The 24,461-nt window shown below is 39.0% G+C and overlaps 1 long non-coding RNA gene across 1 annotated transcript; it reads right to left on the bottom strand.

The window, feature by feature from the left end:
- Positions 1-17: 17 nt before the first annotated feature.
- On the bottom strand, positions 18-23,297 carry LOC309858927. Its single transcript, XR_014308443.1, has 3 exons — positions 23,119-23,297; positions 19,947-20,088; positions 18-1,743 (listed from the first exon to the last, which is right to left on the bottom strand). It is a non-coding gene; the product is annotated as an uncharacterized lncRNA (long non-coding RNA).
- Between the last annotated feature and the right edge of the window lie 1,164 nt (positions 23,298-24,461).

The following is a 24,461-nucleotide window of genomic DNA, read 5'->3' as shown; positions in this document are numbered from 1 at the left end:
TCAGGCTTAAGCTCTACTCCCTCACACGTGCATGAAGAAATATATTGTAAGAATGTTCATATAGCTTTTTGTGTGAGAAAAGTTGGCAATTACCCAAATGTCCATCAACAGGAGCACAGATAAATGCACTGTGAAGTATTTATGCAATACTGAAAATGAACTATAGCTACACATATCAACGGCATGAATCTCAAAAACATAGTATTGGGTGGAAAGTAAGTTGCAGAATATTTATATGAAAGTGAAAACACTGTGGAACCATATTATATTGTTTATGAATACATAGTAAAATTATGAAGAAATCCACGGGAATGACAGAAAGTAATTCTAGAGAGTGGTCATATTTAGTGAAGGAAGGAAAGGAGATGTAATTTAGAAACGGACAAACACTATGTTTTTTATTTAAGCCTCATGGCAGGTATATTGGCATTCATTGTGTTGGATTTTTGTGTCTTTTTGGATAGCTTAAATAAATATTTCTCAAGGTACAAGGCACTTAAAAAGGTAGAGTTCTCAACATTAAAGATATCAACCAAAGATATTAAGTTTCTTAAATCAACAACAAATGGCATAGTGTATCATAAGGAGGAGGAAAAGAAACCTCAGTAAAGGACTATGGAATAAATATTTCAACAAATAATGCATCCAACTAGAAGCTGAGATTTATATTGGGGTCCAGAAAATGCCCTTGACAATATTGTGTGAAGATTGTAGCCCATATGCACTCAATTGTTGAGACAGCCATTTCTTTGACTCTAGACATTCTTATACAATGGCAACTTAAAATTTGGGAGGAGCTCACAAAAAGAAGCATGAAACCTAATTGTCTAGAGAAGCATAAAAGCACTCCTCTTGCTTGAAAATTAGCTGTAGCTAATTTTAGTCTTCTCAATGCCAGTATGTATTGTGGCAAGAAAATTAGCTCAGAGTTTTATTTTGCTTTTTGTTTATATTCTCTTTTCAAAATAAGCCTTTGGTCCCAGGCTAACTGGAGAAGTGTTTTTCTAATTTGGGTGCAAGGAGAATGCTTAGTTCTTGGTCCATCTAAATACAAGTGAGCATTGAGTAAGAGTTTACACTCTATTAGAAACCTAAGGCAGGTTATAGCATTCATTTAGAGTTAAATACTTGTCATCTTCCTGATGAGCTGTAATTAGAGAAATTCTATGAAGGACTTGAGGTGAGCTTTCAAATATCTTTATTACTTAATATCTTAATGTCTTTTTAAGCAGGAAGTCCACAAAGAACACCTACGTTAGAATAGATTATCCTCATATTACATTGTCTTTGGCTCTCCATCCTCTAGATTAGGAACTAGAGTTAGCACGCTACTACATACTTTCTCTTAGTAAGGGCTTACTTCTTTTGGGAAAGCATTTTAATCAAAATAGAATTTTGTGAAATATTGATAGTCCCTAGGCTTGGAATATTCTTGAGGTCCTATGAGAAATATTTTCCAAATTTAACAAGTATAGGATTTGAATGAGTCCAGCAACCAGACCAATAAATCCTGATTTCTCAACAGAGATGTGGAACTCCAGCTTCTCATAATTCTCCAGGCTACATTAGCCCTTCAATATTCAACCTAATCATTTAATAATGTCTCACGTCTCTCCTATTTCACATTTCATCAGTTTAATCGAGGTTCTTCCACAGCCTCTGCAGTCTCTTCTCCTTTGCTTTCCACCACCTAGGGAGGAGTGCTAGAGACATTTCTGGGTCCGACCAATCAATAAAGATGTTCTGGAAAAAAAAAGTTATTGGGAGTTACAAGTGGAGGTTTTATAGTCTGAAACATACAGTAGCTTGATAAATTAAAATTAAATAACTATGTTGCTTGTTTATAATCACAAAATAACTGACAGCCTCTGAAAAAAATAAAGGTATTCCTGAATATATACCACTTGAAATCAAATTATAAATCTTTAGCAACTTTGGAATGTTGTAAGTCAATATATTGTAGAATAAAATGTCCAAAACCTGATTTCTAGAGATCCTGCTAATCAAGGCTTTAACAATTATAAAAACCCATAGGGTATCCGGAAAGATGAGAGTCAGAGCTGAACGTTTTTAATCTCGGTTCTCAAAGCATAATAAATTTGGCATAGGATGTGCTGTTGATTGTGAAATGCATTGTATACACAAAATACTTCATATGCACAACTTAAACAATATGTAAACTATGGTACTGTGTATTTATTATCTAGGTTAAGTAATAAAACGCCACCCTACCTTAAACCTTCTGCACATCCCTCTTTCTTACCATTCTCTTCCCTTTTCCCCAAAGGTAGCCATGATCCCGACTTCTGCATTGCTCATTCTTCTGATTGATTTTAGTAATTCTACCACTCACACATGTATCCCTAATCAATAAACTGTTTAGTTTTCTTAAGATTTTATTTATTTATTTATTTATTTATTCACTTATGTGGGGCGTGGACATAAGGAGGAACAGAGGGGAAGAGAAAAAGAATCTCATGCAGGCTCTGTGTCAAGTGCAGAGCCCGACGTGGGCTTGATCCATGACCCCAAGATCATGACCTGAGTCTAAGCCAAGAGTCAAATGCTCAACCAACTAGCCACCCAGATGTCCCTAAACTGCTGAGTTTTGAAAAAGTGAGTAATTATGTAAATCTAGCTATGTAAGGAGAAGGTAGTATTTCCAGTGTTAGAAGGAAGCTTTCAGAAAAAGAGAAACTGTCCTGAGTCTGTGAGTCTGGTTTCAGTTTTTGGCTGTTTATAAGAATCTCTTCTAAGGAAGTCAGTGATCAAGGTCACAACAGAGTTCTGGGAAATAAAGGGCTCCCCTTAGTGGGGACACATGGCCGGGCTGAAGTACAGACCAAATCTGGGTGTCAGGCAAGACTCTGGTCAGAGAAAACAAGCGACTCTGTATCTTAATGTTTCTAAGCTCACCAGAGCCTAGCTTTGAGGAGAAGTTCAAAACACCCCCCCCTTTTTTTTAGTGGTTTTTTTTTTTTTTCCTTTTTTAAGATTTTATTTATCCATTTGTCAGGGAGACAGAGTGAGCACAAGCAGGGAGCGCTACAGGCAGAGGGAGAGGGAGAAGCAGGAAGCCTGGCACGGGTCTTCATCTCAGGACCCCGGGATCATGACCTGAGCCAACGGCAGATCCCCAACTGACTGAACCACCCAGCTGTCCCTAAAGCACCTTTTTTTGTAAGGGTCCACAAGTAGGGCAAGAAGGGAAGAGCAGAAACTTCATGAGGATGTGGTCCAAGGGAGCTACATAAGAATCTTGGCCAAGCTAGGCATTCAGTCCTCATACTAGAAGAGAGTGCTTTGTAACCAAGTGTCTTTCACACACACCCTGTCTGGCCCTCCCCATCTGGTGCACACATCGAGTTCTGGGTTATCTCTGCTCCATCTTCCCAGTGATTGTCTTTGTACCAAGTCCTGAGTTGGATATCCTGTTTTCTGTGTCCTTTATACCCCTTTTCTTGGTTTCACTCTTACTTAGTGGGGCATATCCTCCAATTGTTTTTTGGGAGATGATTGATGGGAGTTTTTAATCAGATCTTGCATGGTTGAAAATGTCTATGGTTTGCCCTCATGCTGATTGTATCGCTGAGTATAGGTTGGAATTAAGGCTCCAACAAAATTCTGTAGGCACTGCTCCACTGTTTTCTTGCTCCCAATGTTGTTGAGAAGTTCAGGGTCATTTCTATCTCATATTGTTTATGTTCGATAAGATTCAGGGTTTTTTCTCTCAAAAAACTTTTCTATCCTCTAGCATTCTGAAATTTCATGATGATGATCCTCTCTGTAGGTCAATTTTATTCATATTTCATGGGGTTGAGGACCTGGCACGCCCTTCCTAAATGTCAACTCATGTTTAGGATGTCTTTGTAAATTATTGATGATTTCTCTCCCTATTAATTTTCTCTTTCTGAGATTTCCTACCATTGGGGTATAACAAATCCCAGAAGTTCTTTAAATTATCTAATTTTTTGCCTCTCCTATTTTCTGTTTCATTATTTCTTGCCCAACTTTCTGGGAGATTTCAACTTTATTTTTCCATGTTGACTCTTTAATTTCAAAGGTTTTTTTATTTTTGTTTTTGTTTTTCTGATGTATTTATTTATTTATTTGGGAGAGAGAGGGAGAAACAGATTCCTCACTGAGCAGAGAGCTTGAGGTGGGACTCAATTCCAGGACCCTAAGATCATGACCTGAGCTGAAGGCAGACACTTAACCGACTGAGCCAACCAGGTACCCTTTTTGTTGTTTTTTGCTTTTCCTTTAAATGCCTCTCCTCCACCTTTACATAGCATCTTGTTCTTGTGTCATGGATGCAGTAATTAATATTTTGATGTTGTGGGTTATAAATATTAGAGATTTTAAAAATCAACTTTATTGATGTATAATTTACATACACTAAATGTGCCCATTTTAAGTACACTGTTAAATGAATGTATACACCAGTGTAGCCGCCACCATAACCAAACTATAGAACACTTCCATCATCTTCCAAAAGTTCTGTTGTTCTTTTATTTCAGTCAATTTCTTGCCCATCCCCCAGCCTCAGGCAACCATTTATCTGTTTTCTCTTACTATAGGAAGTAGATTTATATTTCTCTAGTAATAGCATTTCACTTTTTTGCCCTAAAATAATTTATTTCTTCTGACTTGCTCCTATTTTGTTGTGTTTCTCTTCAGTGAGTCTGCTTTGTTCTCTTTCACGTAAGGGCTTTTCTGAAATGCCTGGTCATCCGTAGTGCTCTGCTCCCTATTAAGGGTGAGGGGTTAAGAAAGTGGACTGTCTGAGCACGTGGAGCGTGCTGCCTTTGAGGTTTGGTACCGTGTGATCAGTGTGGGCTGCTTTTGGAAAGCCTCTTGATTTTTGAGCTCTAAGTCTCTTCCTTAGAGAAGAGAGTTTCTCAATCTCTTGCATAGATAAAAGGTTGCTAGTGTCCTGGCACCCGAGGGGAGCAGAAGGGTTGGGTTTGTGCTGGGTTGCATTTATATGCAATATACCAAGAATTGGGGGGGGGGCTATTATGTTTTTAAAGATTTTATTTATTTATTTGAGGCTGGATCCCAGGACCCTCGGATCATGACCTGAGCCAAAGGCAGACGATTAACCAACTGAACCACTCAGGTGACCCCATAATTTCTTTATTTTTGGTAGGGCCCGCAGCCCTGACATCTTTGGTGCAGAGACCTTCCCGACCTACCCTTCTCTGCTCCACAGAATCAGTGTGCAAACCCGTGCTGAGATGCAGGACAAGCAGTTTCTCAGTGGCTAGAGGGGATGAGCTTTCAGGAACCTATTTATCTTTTTCTCCATCTTGTTATGTGAACCTCTCCTTTCCTCATCTCTAGATCCCTGAAACTGACACATTCATGGGTTTTTGTGAATTCTACGGTACAAATTAGGATGGTCCCCGGTTTTCTCTACTGTCACATTAAGATTCAGCTTTCTGGGCTCTGCTGAGTCAGTTAGCACTTTTCTTTCTATTTTTCTGGTCCGTTGTTATGGTGCTGTCTCTTGTTTTTCTCATTCTCATGGCTTTATGCCATTAAAAAAAAATCTTTTCAATCTATTACTACAGGTGTTTAGAAAGAATAAAAGTAGCTGTGTGTGCTGTCTGTTGTCTTCATCCAAAAAGTTCCTACTATAAGATATTTATACTTTATTGTACGGGTAGAAGAACCAATATACAGACTAATAAAATACACAAACTCTTACCAAATAAAGGATTTACTTTCTTTCAGTTATTAAAAGTAATTAAGCTGATAGACAATTTTCATAAATCAGTATATTACCTCAATGCTACTTTCCTAATATAGAGTCATTCACTAGGCATAATTTTGGGGGAATCCTACATTCATTATGCTGTTATACCACTATAAAAATGAAAAGGAGAATTTTAAAACAACATATAAAGATATGAATTAGGTAAGAACACACAGTTAGGATTCTGAAAAAATGAATTAAGTTCTCTGATGCTATTACTTTTAAGGAAATCATGACTCTATTTAGAATTTAAATGCCTTTCTACAGCAATGATTCCAGCCTGAGAACATTAGTTCCACTGAAATAAAACAAGAGTGAGGATATTTGAAAAGGAAGTAGGATTAGGATGTTTGGGGTTCTGCTTCCATGCCAGATGACTGGTATGCTTATAGGGAAGCATGCTGACTCATGACAAAGACTCTGGAAACAATGTAAGAGCGAACGCCATGTCTTAACTCACACATGTCTTCCTGCACCTGATAGGAATGTACTGCCCGAGAAAGGCAGGCTGAGAAAGCTCCTTGGGGAAAACAACAACAACAAGGTTACTTTGAGTGCAGCTGGGGCTAGGACTGCCAGATAAAAAGCAGGATGCCCTTTTTCAGATAAAGAAGAAATAACCTCTTAGTGAATTATGTCCCAGGAATATTGGGGGCATACTTAAACTATACACCTTATTCTTTGTTTATCTGCAACATATCTTTAACTGGGCATCCTGTATTTTTAGGGGTTAAATTGGGCAACTGAGATCATAGCCCTCAATATAGAATTGGAATCTCTCATGAACTTTAGGTCAAAGAAATAAAAAATTGAAGAGGTCTGTAAAAGGCAGGTTAGAACTCAAGGAAGACCACACAGTGATTAGGGAGCACTCTCTCAAGAGGGAAAAAGAGAAGAATACATCACATAAGGCATATGCAAAGAGCTCTGTGCTATTCATTTTATAGTGGGGTGGGAGAGTGGAGTGGAGGAAACTCTTCAAGTCCCTTTAATAAGGATGGAAGGGGTTAGAGGAGTGAAAGTCCTTGGAAGAGCAAGATGTGACTCTTACCTTTACCATTAACAATGGCCTCATTGTGCTCTAAACCAGTGAGACTAGGAGGTCTGAGATCAAATTTTAGTGTAACAAGCCCAGAAAACTGTTTATACTCAGACATTCTAAATTTAAAGAAGGGAGCGGAAGGGATTTGCCAAAAGGGCACTAGATTAGAGTTAAATTATTATATTACATATATATATATATTTTTTAAAGATTGTATTTATTTATTTGAGAGAGAGACAGTGAGAGAGAGCAATGAGAGGAGAGAAAGTCAGAGGGAGAGGCAGACTCCCCATGGAGCAGGGACCCTGATGTGGGACTCAATCCCAGGAATCTGGGATCATGACCTGAGCTGAAGGCAGTCGCTTAACCAACTGAGCCAGCCAGGCACCCAAATTATTATTTTTTAAATAACACCTTTTTTGGATGGGATCAGACCATCGTTAAGCATCTTTATTTTTTCCCCAACACTGTACCCCTGCAGCTATTATGTCTGTAAGAATTTAATGTGAATTTTCAGAATAGCTTATTTATGCGTCCATGTTTCAAAGATCTTTACTGTTTCTTTTTAGGAGCACACATCATGAGAACTTAGTGCTCCTTGGGTATTCTCTCCAATATACTTCTTCATTCTCCTTCAGGGAAGACAGAATTTTTAAAACCAGAGAGCTAGAGGAGTCCCCAGATTGCCTGACCATTTCCCCTTCACCAGGCAGGTCTCCATTCATACCATCCTTGAAAACTGGTTGTCTGTCTGGCTTTTAAAGACTTTTAGGGAAGGAAATCATAGAATGTCCCTCTGTGAGGGTAATAGAGATTCTTTTCCATTTCCTTGTTATTTTCAGACATCTTTTGACACAGGATTGAAGCTTTGATTTCAATTTATTCAAAAACAGTGATTCTTTTCAAAAAGAAGCAATTCCAAGCAAAAACATGGTTTCTTCCATGCCTGGGTGGTCTAGGCAGCCAGCTGTCCAAGCTCTGCCTTGTAGCCCATGACCTAAGTACAGTAATGCCCTCAGTTCCCCTCATGCTTCCATGCCAGGCTTTGCATAACTGCCTTTTCCTTACTGGACATTTTGAAAGGAATATCAGGATCAGGGATGGAGAGAGGGAAAATAATGGAGTAATGATTCTATCTGTTGGCTGTCAGTGTTTTCAGTAGTAACTTGTTAAGTTAAAACATGTCTACATATAAAATTAAATATATATCCGCATTTTAAAAATATCACAGAGCAGTGCCTGGGTGTCTCAGTCAGTTAAGTGTCTGCCTTCAGCCCAGGTCATGGTCGCAGGGCCCTGGGATCAAGTCCCGCATAGGGCTCCCTGCTCAGCTGGGAGTCTGCTTCTTTCTCTCACTCCCATCTGTCCCCGTGCTCTCTCTCTCCCTCATAAATAAATACATTCTTTTTAAAAATTTTAAAAAATAAAAATATAGGGGCACCTGGGTGGCTCGGTAAGTTAAAGCCTCTGCCTTCGGCTCAGGTCATGATCCCAGGGTCCTGGGATGGAGCCCCGTATTGGCTCTTTGCTCAGCAGGAGGCCTGCTTCCTCCTCTCTCTCTGCAGGCCTCTCTGCCTACTTGTGATCTCTGTTTGTCAAATAAATAAATAAAAATCTTTTAAAAAATAAAAATATATAGATTAAATACTTCTCAATACTTTTGATATCCTGTCATTGAACATTTTAATTATAAAAACAATTATGGCTTTTCCATGCTTTATTTTGAACTAAACAGCTATAGCTTTGGGATAGTTACCCTTTATATTATAAGATACAATGTTGTATAATAATTGATACTGTTTCAATTTATAAAAATTCTAGGGATTCTTTTTTTCTTGAAAGAATAAACCTGACAGAGTGTAAAACATGTGTGGGTCTCAGCGATGGACGGGGCTTTTGCCTTTTAAGTTCCAGCCCTGCTCTTGGTGTAACAGCCAGAATTCTATGCAGTTGCTCTCTCTCCACCCTTTCTATGAAAAAAGAAATCTCCAGTGATATAAATTGCCTCCAGATATCCTATACAGCTTAGTATTCATTATGCCTCTCAGTCTTTATCATAAGTAAGAACTACAGAGAACTGTTTCCTCTTGACCATTACCCTTATTTTATTATTCTGGGTCACTCAGCAGGTGACCAGACAAGTCATAAGATGACAAGTGCCAAAGGAAACTTCAACCAAGCCAGTGATTCCCAACTGGGGGCAATTTTACCACATGTCCCCCACCCCCAGGACACGTAATAGCAATGCGTTAAAACATTTTTGGTTGTCGTGATTGAAGGAAGAGGTACTACTATTTGAGACCTGTGTTTCCCCAAACACTACTACAGTCCATGTGTGGTTATTTAAATTTAAATTAATTCAACCAAAATTTTAAAATTTAGTTTCTTAGTCACACTAACCATTTTTAAATTATTACACAGCTACTAGTGACTAGTGACTAGTGACAACTGTATTAGATAGTGAAATATAAAATATTTCCATCTTCACAGGAAGTTCTGTTAGATAGCACTGAGTCTAGAACCTTATATTCAGGTGTCTATAGTTCCTGAATCATTGCCTTTTACATGGCACATTCATCATTTTCCCATTCTAGTTCACATGAGACTGATTGACTCCTGGTGGCTAAATTAGTCTACAGATTGCAGAGTTCTAAGTCGATAGACAATATTCTCAAAACCTAATCTTTACTGGATTTTCCTCCTTGCCTATGAAGATTCCATCAAAGGGAAATTTATTGCTGTAGTGACTTCCATTCTGTTAAGCATCATACAGATCTATACCACATAAGAAATGCTGGGATATGGTTGCATTCCCATGGAAGAACATTCCGTAATGGGGGCGCCTGGGTAGCTCAGTGGGTTAAGCCTCTGCCTTCAGCTCAGGTCATGATCCCAGGGTCCTGGGATCGAGCCCCGCATCAGGCTCTCTGCTCAGCAGGGAGCCTGCTTCCCTTCCTCTCTCTCTGCCTGCCTTTCGGCCTACTTGTGATCTCTCTCTGTCAAATAAATAAATAATTTTTTTTTTAAAAAAGAACATTCCATAATGTGTCTGTACATTTTAGACAAAATGTCCACTATGAATGCCTTCTATTACCAGGGTGGAATGGTTTGTCTAAACCTCCCTGGCTTTGAATGGAAAATTCATATGTTCCAAGCTGGATGCTACCTCAAAACTCTCCACATTGTTCAACCCCCCTTTTCCTTCTGATGCTTCTTATTTCCTCTTAATGAGAAGGCATATCTCAAATCTGTTCTCTTCTTTTCCCCCTTAGTTCCCTATCTCACACTAGCATCATCTACCCTGGACTGTTAATGGAGCTTCCTCGATGGGCTCTGCATACATTGTAAGCTGGTCTCCACACTGGGTGAACTTTTATCATGGACCTCCTGGTCTCCCTGTCTCCCTACTTATCACTCTTGTCCTTTAACCTAGCTCTAAGCACTGAATGCACAGGCTGCCTCCTCCTCAGTGTTCTTGGACCATATGCTCTAAGTGAACCAACCCCCATGGCTTTCTTTCACTCCATAGCTATAACCTCTTTGCAATGCTGCTTTCTCTGCCAAGGATGCTCTGGCTCCTTCTGCCTTTCAGCAGTTAATACCAATTCATCAGTCAGTGCCTGGTCAACCCAGAAGTCCTTTCTTTATGCAGCCTTTCCCCATATTGCATCTAATCCTTCTGCCAGAAGCTTTGAGAACACGAAGTGCTTTTTCCTCATACCAATGATCACATTGGGGCTTTATATTTATATAAGAGATTACTGTGATTGATGTCTGCTTCTCTCCCTACATTTTAAAATAATGAGAGGCAAGCACTTTTTCTGTTTAGAATGACCATGGGATCATAGCAGTATTTGTTGTATTTGTATTTGTTCTATTTGTTGACTAATTGATTGAATGAATGAATGAATGAATGAATGAATTCCAAGCCAGTTTCCTCAGGGAGCTAGAACAAAGGCTTGTTTGAGCATTGGAACAAAATTTCAATGTAAAACTCAAGGGAAGCCAATTAAAAGAACCATGTACACCCTAGAAACAATGGTGATTTGCATGCCAGGCCTAGGTAACAAGTCTCACTGAGTCAACAGGCAACACTCTGAACTAACAGTGCGTAGTGTGATGGTTACAGTGCAGGATCTGAGGACTGTCTGGGCACCAATCCTGGCTCCTTAGTTTCCACTCCCTTGAATTCCCTTTACTATTCCCAGTCATTTGACTACCTTCTACTCTTCTTTTAAGAGCCTGTTAAGTATGCAGAGAGACCTTTTAAAATCCCTAGGATAGATTAGCCAAGGCAGCCTTGATTTCTCCTAACACACCCTTTGTGTAAACTACTACAAAAACGTTATTTTTAAAGTAGTTTTAGGCTTATAGCAAAACTGAGAGGAAGACATAGAGATTTTCCATGTATTCCCTCCCCCTACATATGCATAGCTTCCCCCATTATCAGCATCACTCATCAGCAGGGTACAGTTTTCACCAAGGAAAAACCTACATCGACACAGCATAATCAACCAAATCCACAGTTTCCATTAGGGTTCAGTCTTGGCATTGTACATTCTGTGGCTTTGGACAAAAGTAGAATGACATGCATCTATTATTATATAAAGAGTACTTTCATACCCTACAAACCCTCTGTGCTCTGCCTATTCATTCTCCCACCCCTGGAAACCACTGATGTTTTCATTGTCTCCATAGTTTTGCCTTTTTCAGATTGTCATATAGTTGGAATCCTCCAGTATGAAGTCTTTTCAGACTGGCTTCTTTCACTTAATAATATGCATTTTAAGTTTTCTCCACGTCTTTTCATGGCTTTGTAGCTTATTTCTTTTCTGTGCTAAATACTACAATATCTAAATGTACCAGAGTTTATTTACCCATTCACCTGCTGAAGAACATCTTGGTTGTTTCCAAATTCGGCATTTATGAATAAAGCTTCTATAAACGTTTTTGTGAAGGTTTTTGTGTAGATGTAAGTATTCAGCTCCTTTGGGTAAATACAGAGGAGTGTGATTATTGGATCCTAGGGCAGAAGCATTTTTGTTTATAACAAACTGTCAAATTGTCTTCCAAAGTGACTGTACCATTTTGCATTACCACCAACAATAAATGAGAGTTCCTGTTGCTCCACATCCTTGCCCACATTTTGTGTTCGCAGTGTTATGAAGTTTGGTCATTCTAATACACGTGTAGTGGTATCTCATTGTTTTAATTAACATTTCCCTGATGATATATGATATGGAGCATCTTTTCACATGTTTACTTGTCATCTGTATATCTTCTTTGGTGAGATGCCTGTCACGGACTTTGGCTGATTTTTTAATCAGGTTGTTTGCTTTCTTATTGTGACTTTTAATAGTTCCTTATATATTTTGGATAACAGGTGCTTTGTTTTTTTCAGATGTGTCTTTTGCAAACACATTCTTCCAGTCTGTGGCTTGTCTTCTCACTCTCTTGACATTGTCTTTCTCAGAGCAGATATTTTTTTTTTTTTTTCAGAACAGAAATTTTTAATTTTAATGAAGTCCAAATATTAACTGTATTTCTTTCATGGAGTTATTTCTTTAAAAAGCACCTCTATACTCAAGATCATCTAGGTTTTTTCCTATAGTATCTTTTAAGAGTTTTATACTTTTGCATTTTACATTCAATCTATGATCCATTTTGAGTTGATTTTTGAGAGGGGTTCAAGGCCCATGTATAGTTTCAGGGCTTTGTATATGGATGTTCAGTTGTTCCAGCATCACTGGTTAATTGTATTACCTTTTTTTCCTTGTCAAAGTTCAGCTGACTACAAAAGTATATTTCTAGCCTCTCTATTCCATTCCATTTAAATTCCCTTTTATGATATGGTTTTCTCATTAGACCCTCAGCCTTGGGAGGATGGAGGTAGTTCTCTTATTCAATGCTCTGTCTTCATCACTCAGCATGACACGTCGAAATAGTAGGTATGGTAAATGTGCTGAATTTTTGACCAGTGTAGCAGTTTGTGTGTTCTACTACAGAATGTAAATCCTATGAAATGCAAGACAACGGAAAAATATTAGTTTGAAGGAGACATGGCGGGTCTCATGGAAGAGGTAGATCTTGGAGAAATACCTTTGAAATAAGGTTGCCTTGGTGAAGAGAAGGGAGGAGGTATCCAGGTCGAGGGAAGAGCTCAAGCAAAGGCAAAAAGCAAGTAGGAAAGATTAAGTATGGTATTTTAAGGATATCAGACTAACTGAAAGTGCTCAGAAAGGAGACTAGTGGGAAATAATAGTGAACCATATTCTCAGGGTATGAATAGTGCATGGGTGATTAATCTCACATGTGGACACAGTTCCCTAAGAAAGAAATCTTAGATGACAATTACCGGAACTCTTGGGGAAATGGGAACTCACTTATAAATATGTAAAAACTTGGCCTTATATAGATTTCTAGAAGTAATTAATTCTAGCCCAAGGCTCTTAGATGAATCAGATTCTTTTTGTCCACAGTGAGCAAAGATTGTATGGAAATAGAAGGGTCACAGTGTATGCACACAGTGTTATCATTTAGATGTGCACGTCAACCCAGCCTGCCAATTTCAGTTCCTCTTCCATAATCAACCAGAGAACTGCAGAGGAAGTAAAATTCAAATAATCTCCAGGATTGAGGAATCAATCCAGGAGGAAGGGGAAGACTGAGCTCCCCGACAAATTCAACACCTAAGAACACCTTTAGGCTTGAATTATTTTGGCAACTTGTGTCTCCTACGTATTCAATTATTATAGTCTTTTATAGCTGGAGAGTTAGCTAATCATTTTTAAACCACCCCAAAGCAATAGAGAATACCTAAGTGCAATGAATATTAGAATCGGGCAGTGTTTAGTTTTAAAATATATGCCTATAATTGCAACAAATTCAGAGAGCAAAATCATCTTTCAACCTATTGGTTTTTCTCAAAAAATAAAAACATCAAAGTGATGATAATGACAATCCTTGCCAGGGGTTGGCAGTGCAGATTTTAACAAAGAGATTTTTCAATTCACCAGCTTAGCTGCTGGTGCCATCTAGTGACCAATCCAACTGATAGACAAAGATGGGTTGAGAAAATATACTCCGAATGACACAATCTCTTCTTTGATTATCTTTAATTAATGACACTACAAAAAAAGAAGACTGGATAGTCATGGTATTTATACTGTAATTTAAGTTATCAAGGACAAGAGGCAGAAAAAAATACCCAATGTGTTCTCATGACAAATATATTTAAAGGAAAATTTTCACAGTGAGATTGAATAGTGATTTCTAAAACAAGTAAGCAGAGTTTTGGACCTATCCTTCTTATACTAAAGATTAAACACAGAAATAAGGACAAATTGTCAAAAGTTCTCACTGTTCTGGGAATATCACATAAAATGAAGTATTATTCTATTTTTAAATCAAAAGTGGAGGGGGATAGAAACCCAAGCCTTATCTGACACATGAAATATTTCATCGTCATCACCATCACCATCATCAGGAACCAGAATGGTTAAAGTTCCAAATTTGAAACCCCATGACTTTCTCCTTTGCAGACATTTCTGCCCTCGGCTTCTGAATGAAAACTTTTTTGTATTTACATAGAGATTTCTCTGAAGAAGTTTCTCTCACCCTACCTTGCTACTTTGTATTAGTGTTAATCCCACATCAGCACAGTCTTGCAGTTTGGCACCAAGTGCTACCAAGAACAAGGGCTGAATGCACAGGGTTACTATTTAAACATAACTGGAGTTTCTGTGGGAAGACAGATGTAATAATCTTCGGTGGCCCTGGGACACCCTGAGGCTTCATTAGAGGGTCCACCTTCCACCAAAGGCCCATAGTTTAAGATGTTGTCTGATCTCCTGTTGTCTGATTCCATCCTGAAGGGAAAACAAGGTTCTTGACCATGTACGTTTTTCAGTTGCTTTTGTTACTGCTGCTGTTATTAAGAAGGGAAGTCAGGGCAAGTAATAACATAGTCCAACAGACAACTTGGTGAAGTTTTGATGAGCTTCTCTAACATGAATAAGACTGGGCTCCTGAAAAGTCTTCAGCTAAAAAAAAAAAAAAAAAAGTTTGGTTCCTCTGTTTCTGTTTCTGTGGCTGAGCTTATCCTGAGTCATTGTCACCTTCCTGTCCCATTCATCTGATGAGCAATGGCTTTTCCATAGCTAATTGAGCAATGGTTGGAGTCATCCATGGAAAGTAAGGCACCTCCACCACACTATACTCCCTTCTCATGCTATTTTTATAAAGGTGATTCATAGTTAAAATTATCTGCATATTTGTTTGCTTGCTTAGTGATTCGTTTCCTAAATATTTATCAATTATTGTACATAAACCATTATACTCAGGATGATGAAATCATAGTCCTTATTCTCAAGGAACTCCCTCTGAAAGAAAACAAGAATAGCATTTGCCAATAGAAGGCTAAGTAGTAGAAATATAAATAAGGATTGTAGAACTCAGAGGCAAAAATCCTAGCAAGCTGAGAAGTCAGGAAAGGAGTAGGGACATTTTAAAACATTGCCATTAACTGACACACTGAAAAAGGGATTAAAGATTACAATGGAGACAAATGAGAGGTAAGGGCATTCCATCGTGAGATTGTCAAGATGGTGCACTAAGTGGCCAGTTTAGCTGGATCATGAGTAAGTACTGGGTCCCAATGGGATGCTAGGCTCTAAAAGGAAGACTTTGTCAGCCAATGGAACTGATGAAAACTGTGAATATCAAAGGGAGTTCATGGGCACCTGGGTGGCCCAGTGGGTTAAAGCCTCTGCCTTCGGCTCAGGTCATGTTCCCAGAGTCCTAGGATCGAGCCCCACATCGGGCTCTCTGCTCAGCAGGGAGCCCGCTTCCTCCTCTCTCTCTGCCTACTTGTGATCTCTGTCTGTCAAATAAAAAAATAAAATCTTAAAAAAATAAAAAGAAAGAAAGGGAGTTCATTAGAGCAGTGATTTAGGAAAGTTAACAGATTAGCCACATATATGCATGTGGTGAATAGGATAGAGAACAAGAGAAGGAGCCTAGAACTAGGTCACCAGTATGGTGGCTATCCTCTTAAGACCGAATTAAGGGGCGCCTGAGTGGCTCAGTGGGTTAAGACTCTGCCTTCTGCTCAGGTCATGATCTCAGGGTCCTGGGATCGAGCCCCGCATCAGGCTTTCTGCTCGGTGGGGAGCCTGCTTCCCCCTCTCTCTCTGCCTGCTGCTCTGCCTACTTGTGATCTCTGTTTGTCAAATAAATAAACAAAAATATAAAAATAAATAAATAAATAAATAAAAGACCAACTTTGGGATGGAAAAGAGACCAACCACCTATTGCAGAGGTAGAAATGGCAGAATTTAGCAACCACATGGATTTGGGGATAAAAGAAAAAAAGAAGATGGGGAAAGCGTTACAGTCAATGTACTTTTTAAGATGAGGTGACTGGAATAATGTAAAATCAGCACGTAAGATGAAAGGCAGGGGAGAGAACTGGCCTGCAAGAGAAAACTTGTCCTGAAAAACATAGGAAACAAACCCAGCCTGCATTATCAAAATTACACCAAAAGGACACAAAATTGTATTTAGAGTCAGAGCACCTGTAATCTGGAAGAGAGCTCAGAATAATGAGGTTCTGTCCTCATGAAGGCAGAACCCATGCATGATACAGCATCCCTAATAGGGACAAGGAGATATTGATTACTTACATACATTCATGGATGAGGAGCTCAGTACATCACCAGGCCAACCATTTTATTTTTGGATATTCTCTTTATTACATAGTTTTGGGTAGAATAGCTATCTATTATATATTGTAAAATATTCTATTTATTATAAAATATATTATATATATTATAAAGTATTAACTAGATTAACTAAATACTATCTCTCTGTCATTTCTTGTTTGTTCACTCCAGTCCTCTTTAGAGAATATCAGAACCTTTTCCTTTACAAGATATATTCTCTATCATTTCATGACAGTTATGTGCCCCTTTCTCCCTCAGAGTAACAATTATTTGTTCCTTTATTTATTCTTCATGCAAAATTATTTACACATACCCTGTACCTTGATGACCTCTTCCCGGAATTTTTCCAAAATTTTCATATCCTTCAGAAATAGCAAATCTACAACTGAGAAAATATACTAATATACTAAGTGAAAAAAGACAGTCACAAAAGTCACAGAAGTCCATGCATGATATGATTTCCTTCTTATAAAAGTCCAGAATAGGGAAACCAATAGAAAGACATAAAGTAGACTAGTGCTTGCTTGGGGTTGAGACTGGGAATGGGGCCAGGGTGATAGCTAAAGGCCATGGGGCTTCTTTTTAAGGTGATGTACATGCTTTGAAATGGATTATGGTGATGGTTGCACAACTCCATGAATATACTGAAAGACATTGAACTTCTACACTTTCAACGGGTAAATTGCATAGCGTATTAATTGTAACTCAATAAAACTGTTCTGTCTTAGTGTTTTCTTAGGGCAGAGTCATGTAAGTGCTGTAAAGAATTTCAATCACCACCATAAAACTCTGGAGTTCATCGAGGTTAGTCAGGGGGGATTTCAACCTGAAGATCAAGAAAAACTTTATGGAACAGTGATGATACAGCCACGACTTGAAATCTGAGTGGGTGTTTCTTGCTCCACTGACCCTCCTTCCACTCATTGGTTATGCAACCACCAGGGTACACTTTTGAAAACTAAAATCTGATCATGCTAGAGAGGGGCACAGGGGGGTCTTCTGAGGCACTGTTAATGTTCTATTTCTTTCTGTGGGCAGAAAGTACATGAGGTTTTTTGTTTGTTTGTTTCTTTTTCCTGCATCTAAAGATTACATGCATTCATTGAAATGGATGATACATTGCAAACTGAAGAAATCTCACTATATTATTATCCTGCCCCAAATCACTCAATCTGCATCATAACCATAGCAGACATTCGCCTGCTTGTTACAACATGGCTTTGTCTGCCAATATAGCCTCGGCTACTCACACAGTATCTAAACATAGCAGGCCTCTAGAAACAGGTTGTCTTGGAGCTTGGAACTATGACCTGGGTGCAGGCAGTTTCTTTGGGAGGTGATCCCAGGAAGCAAGAGTGAGGGAGGGGCAAGCCAGGAGGAAAAGCTAAGAGAAGGATGCATTACTAAGGTTGCCCTGTAGAAAGTGAGGTTTTACCTCCACCAACACCTATGAGAAGCATATAGACGACCTCCCTGAGTTGCCCACCTGCAGGACAGGATGCTGGGGAACACCGGCTCCTATACCCCATGGCCGCTATTTTAAGAACAGGCCAAACAGATCCTTAAGGAATCAGAAAAGGCCTGGAGTCAGAAATGTATATACATCACCCAGAAATGTAGTTGGGAAAGAAAGGTGTATTTTAATAGCCTTTTTGGATAATTTAAATATTCTTTAAAACTCATTGAAAAGCTACAACGTGGAATCAGAAATCACTTTAACATCACGCTTTGGTCATTTAGAGAGTTTGCTTCATTGAGTCATGCAAATTTTGCAAGTGCTCACAGATTTTATTATACAATATCAAAAAGTCATATTTGTTGATATCATTACCTAGCTCATCAAAAACATCTTTAAGTATTAGAAAGTTTTTACACCCACGGTGCAGATTCAAATTTTCAAATGAAAATTCAAATTTTATCACTGGTAACAAAGACTTTGAGCTGTTTTCCGTCCAGTGATATGGTCACTTTGTTCTTTAAGAAATTATCTGCCAAATGTCCAAGTCTGAATACCCATAGTTTGTCAGTTATTCTTTTAGGTAAAAACGGTGTCTCATGTACTCAAAAAATCTAGATTTAATAAAAACTAATATTTTTTCTGCTCCTTTAATAATATTATTAACTGAAACTGACATTTTCTTTCTTTTTTTTTTTAACTGTCAGTGTATCGAGTTGAAGAACCCAATGGCAAATAAAAAAATTGCTAGATGCCACTATCTCGATTCACACAGTTTTGCCCACGATTGCTTTTGCACAATTAGTGCAAATGTCAACCCAATAAAAAGGGTCCCATAATATCTTGACATTGTAATGACAGTTGCTTTTGCCTCAGGGAACCCCAGAGTCTCAGGAACCCCCAGAGATGTACAAACCATGATTTGGGAAGTGCTGAAGTAGAGTTCTAGTGTGCCGTAAATTACTTGCAACCTTGAAAAGGATTTCAAGAGCTTATTAAATAAGACACATCGAAACAGGATCAAAAGCATGTGCTAACACTACCTAATTACTTAGCTCAGGCTAGCCATGCCTCTTCATCAATCCTGGCCTCTTTTGCTGTACCCCAGATCTGTCAGAAGTGCTGCTCATTATTTAACATATACAGTATTCAACCAGAGGTGTCCAAAACAACACCTGGAAACAATCAGGAAGGAGAACCAGAAGTTCTTTCACCATTCTGAAACACACAGTTTCATCGTCAGTGGGTTCCAGAATCATCAGTTTGCAGTCAGGTTTCTCTGGAATAGCTTATCTGCTTTCAGATGTCCAAAGGGAAACTAAAGAAAGGGGCCATTTGCCATACACAGACTTGAGTTCTATTCCATTCCTATGGACCAGATTAAAATGTAGACAGAAGGAATGAAAATGACTCTAGAGCAAGGCAAGGTCAAAGACAAAGACCAGAGATGAACTTTTTCCTCGTAACACTTCCCTTGGCGTGTTCCATGTTTTAAAGAAGAAAGGTCATGCCTTTCAGCAAGGACAACAAGAGAGGAACATACGTGATAGAAATTCAAATGAAAACTACCCCAGGATTTTTTAGCTGACCAGTGCCTAGGCTGATTATCAAGACCTAGCTGGTCATGTGCTTGGGAAAGCCATCTGCTGTGTGCCCTGATTTTCCTTCTGACTCATCTCTTACTGGACCATGACTGAACTGAATGCTTCATCACTAAGACAAGTGCTAACAATATTCAGATCTTATATTTGCATAGTGCTCCATAGTGTATAAATACTCTCCTAGCATTTGTTAATCATCTAAACTGGACGAGGCATATGTATATGTGGGAGTTCACTGAGTGATAGTAATATTTAAATTGACTGAGCATTTACTAGATTAGACTTTGTGCTATGCACTATATATATATATATATATATATATATATATATTTATAAATAATCTTATTTAAATATTCCCAACTACCTTATAGGTAGAGCTGTTGGTTAGTATTTCCACTTAGTGATGAGAAATCTGGCTTCAGGGAATTGAAGTAAGTTGCTCGCCATCATGCAATTAAGAAAAGATCCATCTGGTTGACGCTGAGGCTCTTAACCACTAGGCCATTCTAGAAGAACGTGTGCAAAAAGAGCGGGTTACATTGTTTGAAGGGCATAAAACTGTGGGGGGAAAGGAAACATTTGTTAAGTTACAAGCAAAGGCATTTTTGTCTTCACTGCCAGTGCTATTTTCAGTGGTTATCGTTCTAATAACTAGAAGGAGGAAAGCAAGCCTTCTCTTATGAGGTTCTGTGCCAAGTTAGCCAAGAGCGATGGAAACTGGGCTCCCCGTTCATCGGTACCACACCAGTGCTGCTGCTGAGACGTACGTGGAGGTCAAGCCAATTTTAGGTTTTGGGGTGTGGAGACTTGTCAACGTGAAGCATTCTCTCTGGGTTTGTCATCCACTTCTTGCTGGCTCTGAATGAGTGGAGACAGGATTCCTTGCTTCTCCGGGATGGCCCTGGAGCTAAGATGGTGGCAGCCATTACAGGCCTTCCCCCTGCAGGCGATCAGCTTCCCTGATGCATGCATGGTCAGGCCTCTCAGGCCCCCAAGAGAACCACATCACTGGGTCGAGCACCAATGTTGGAAGGCCCAGTTGGCTCAGTTACTCATAGGCCTGTGCTAATGAGCATGGCCTCAGATTTCAATTCCTTTACAAAGCAATTGGCTTCACTTAGTTCTCTAAGTTCTCTTCACTTAGTTCTCAACAGTCTTGGCTGTTGATTCTAAGCTCCATAATCAGATGCTTTCCTGTGGGATGGTATGCGGGCATTCTTTCCCGGGCTGGGAGATGCTCAGAGAAGCACTGAGAACTGAAGAGAAAGGGATCTCTGTGAAGGGAAACAATGTGCCCTAAAAACTGGCTCATTCTAGAAATGACTTGAAGTCCCCATGTCCTTATTCAGGCATTTGTAATAGCTTACTCAATATTTGTTTAATAAGTGGATACATTTACTATTTTCTCCTACAGATCCGTATGGCCATGATTTCTGTTCTGATGGGAATGGGGGAAAGCCTGGAAATGAAAGTTACCACTTTCTTCCTAGACCCTCAGACAGGATGGCGAGTAAAACAGGATCTGTTTTAATAGAATCAGCAAAGGATCAAGTAACTCTCCAAGGCTTCTGACTCAGCCTTCTCATATTGCCCCTTGGGGATTTCTGGTCTTTGTTTTGTATTGCTATCAGTAGATAATTAAATTCTTCTTTAAAATTTCACCGTGTTTTACATGTAGTAAGGAAAACTAAAGAAAGGGGAGTGTGTATGTGCTCCATTTGAGCATTTAAATTTAGCTTCAGTCACCCCTGGGGGCCAGTTCTGGCGTGGATAGTATGAATCAGAATGACTCCCAAGGACAAAAGGAAAGTCAGGGGACAGAGGGGAATGCCCCTTTCCTCCTCTTTTCTGTCTGGGTGTTCTGTGTTCTCTTTTAAGAAGGAAGGACCATGCAAACCTATGTGACCAAGAAGTGCTTGATAGCAATTCAAATGAAAGGTCAGGTAGGGTTTTGGCTAATAAATTCAATTAAGCTCACAGTGTTACGTTGGTGGATCCTAACATTTCCAGGCTGCCTGCAAAGAAACCTAATGTCCACATTACAGATGACAGAAAAAAGTAGTCTCACCATGCTTTCTGCTGGGCGCCAGAAATGACTGAAACTCACCCAGGCTCTGCCTTTTATTAACATCATGTGCTTGGGCAAATTTCTCCATCTCTTTTGACTTTACTTGTGCTACCTTTAAAATGGGGCTTCCTAGTAATAGCTCAAAGGATGGTTGTGTTGAATAAATAAAGAGTACAGGACAAAAATTCAGCCTGGCACACAGCCTATAAGGAAGAGTGATTAAACGGCAGCTCTGAGGACCACTGTTTTCTTGCAAATAATGGCATAGTTGCCTTGCATGCTCTGTCTCTTAATATGTAAGTTAAGACCCTTGAGGTGCAAAGAACAAAATAAAATCTGCTTACCATACACTACAATGGAGACTATTAACAATGTATGGGACTTTGAAAAGTTAATGGGAAAACTGGAGGGTCAAATGAGACAAATGAGAAGTAACAGGTAAGTTTGTAGGTCCAAGCTGCAAGAGCCATTTTCGCAGGCACGTGCAGACACAGAACCACTCTTGGTCTCGTAGTCATTCTATTCAGGATCCACATTCTAGCTGGGTGCACATTCTCAGTGGGGAAAAGATGTCCCCCAAAGAAATCTTGCCCTATTACTTGAAGAAGGCTGACTAGCTAAAAAGTCAACAAATACTTCTAATGCCTCTAATGAGATACTTCTCTTTAAAAATGTAAATTAAGTAGTTTAAGTTAGGATTGGCATTTACTCATAGGGGAACTGATGAAACCATACTCTGGAATCCCATTTGTGAAGGGTTTCAGGAGCCCAAGTGAAAAAAAAAAAAAAGCGCATCATGTAATTATTATTGTGTCCACTAGATGGCAGTCATAAGGGCCAGGCGTTATTTAAAAATCTGTCAATAGCAAAATTTCCTAAAATGCTAAGCACTTTAACATTTGTTTTCTAATTAGATTCACACAATAGTTCTCCGATCTTGAAATTAGGATCCCAAGAGTTTCTACCTGAGGAAACTAATTCTCAGAGAAATTCACCGGTTTGCCTCTGTCCAGATTTTAATAATTAATTTGGTCTACTTTCTGTGCCTTTTTAAAATCAACCTTACTAAATTCTTTGCACTGAAAGAGTTCCAAGAACTTAAAGAGTTCCAAGCATAAAAATTAGAAGGATCTTTAAAATCGTCTATCTAATCTGTTCATTCTCAAGGTATGGAAACAGACTCCCAGAGATTTATAGGTCATAGCCAAGTCTGGACTGAACCCTGAGTCCCACCTAGACCAGGGGTCCTTTTTTAACAAATGTATTTCTTTCTCATACACCATGTTGCCCACAAGTATACTCCCTAACCAAATTGCATTAAGAAGATAATAGGTGTAGAATTAAACCAAAGTCTTTAAAGAAAGCTTCGTCTGTGGAACACAGGTATGCAGTTTGGCTAAAAGGTCCATTCTAAGGATGACCATAAACCCCATCACCATTTTCAAAGACAAACACAACCAGAACCTACCTGTGTCAGAGGATCATATTGGGCACCGCACTTTACTTCTTCTGGCTCTAGGACAGCTGCTGCAATGAAATGTGTGTTTTGTGGCTTGCCTGCTAAATGTTATGCTCTCAAGTAGTGAATTAGGTAGTATATTGTATAAGATAGCCCAGATAAATAAAAGAAACATCTATGCTGCCAAAGAGAAGCTAAGACCTACAGCATCCACAGAAGATCTATGGTCACCCCAGGAGCAACTGGCAATATTGTCACCATTCATTATGGAAATGGCCTTGAGCTAATGGCCATCAGAGGATATTGTTCACACAGACAAAGAGCTCTGTTCTTGCTGTTCTCTTTCCCTCTCCTGTGAGGGGGGATAATGTGTTTCTCTGTGCAACACATTCAAACTCTGAGAATTACAATCCATTCACCTTGGTCAATTTTTTTTTTAGTTGGATGTATAATGAAACTTTTCAACATTCCTACCTGTCATTCTTCCATATGTACTGGTTCTGCATTGAAAGCATTCCTTCTAAGTTTGTAATGCTGCACCATGAAACCTTTAACCAAATACAATGTTTAGCTAGTCATCTGGAAAACTTCCATTCTTACATATTAAAAGGCTACATCATGTAGTGGAAAAGGCTCATTGGATAGACAACCTTGGTGTGAGAACCACCTTGGTGACTAATCAGTAGAAGGCCTTCCTTTGATTTTGCTGGTTTTTGCTGTCAGGTCCCCTAATTTTTCAATGTTCAATGAGATTCAATGGTCTCCCTAGCAAAATGGCATAAGAAATATCTGCCACACATGGTATCAAATAGGACTATTTATGGGCAAGTAACAGAAACCATCTTAGGCCAGATTAGGTAAAAATTAAGAGTCTATTCAGAAAACAAGGATGCTTTACAACCCAGAAAATAAGTAAAACCTCAGGAAGGGCTAAAACCAGAAACTGAAAATAAAAAATATTTCTTCATTCTCTACCTCTTGTCTCTGGATCCTTTTCCTCTTCTTTACGTCGTGGCAGACCAACTTCTCTACGTCTCTGTTCAGACAGTGGGAGGCAGTGAGGACCGGGAGCGACAAGGTGACCAGCTATGTGGTGAAAGGCATGTTATAAAGGTCTCGAAGAGTCGTTTTCAACCTAGATAAGATGAATCTATTCATAGTTGCCTTTCTTCTTTAAAGATTAAATAAAGTAATACATGTAAAGTGCTTAGTAGAGTCCTAACACCCTGCAAGCACTGAATATAGCTATTCTTAATACAAGTTCACGAGCTCTTGCCCTTAATTTAAATTCAAAAGCGCTCACAATCAAAAGTTTTTAGCAAAATTATTTGGTGTCAAAACATGACCTGAAT

This window comes from Mustela nivalis (assembly GCF_964662115.1).
Source record: "Mustela nivalis genome assembly, chromosome: 2".
Lineage (NCBI taxonomy): Eukaryota > Metazoa > Chordata > Mammalia > Carnivora > Mustelidae > Mustela > Mustela nivalis.
The sequence above is the reverse complement of the archived record's forward strand: the minus strand, read 5'-3'. Positions and strand labels throughout refer to the sequence as shown.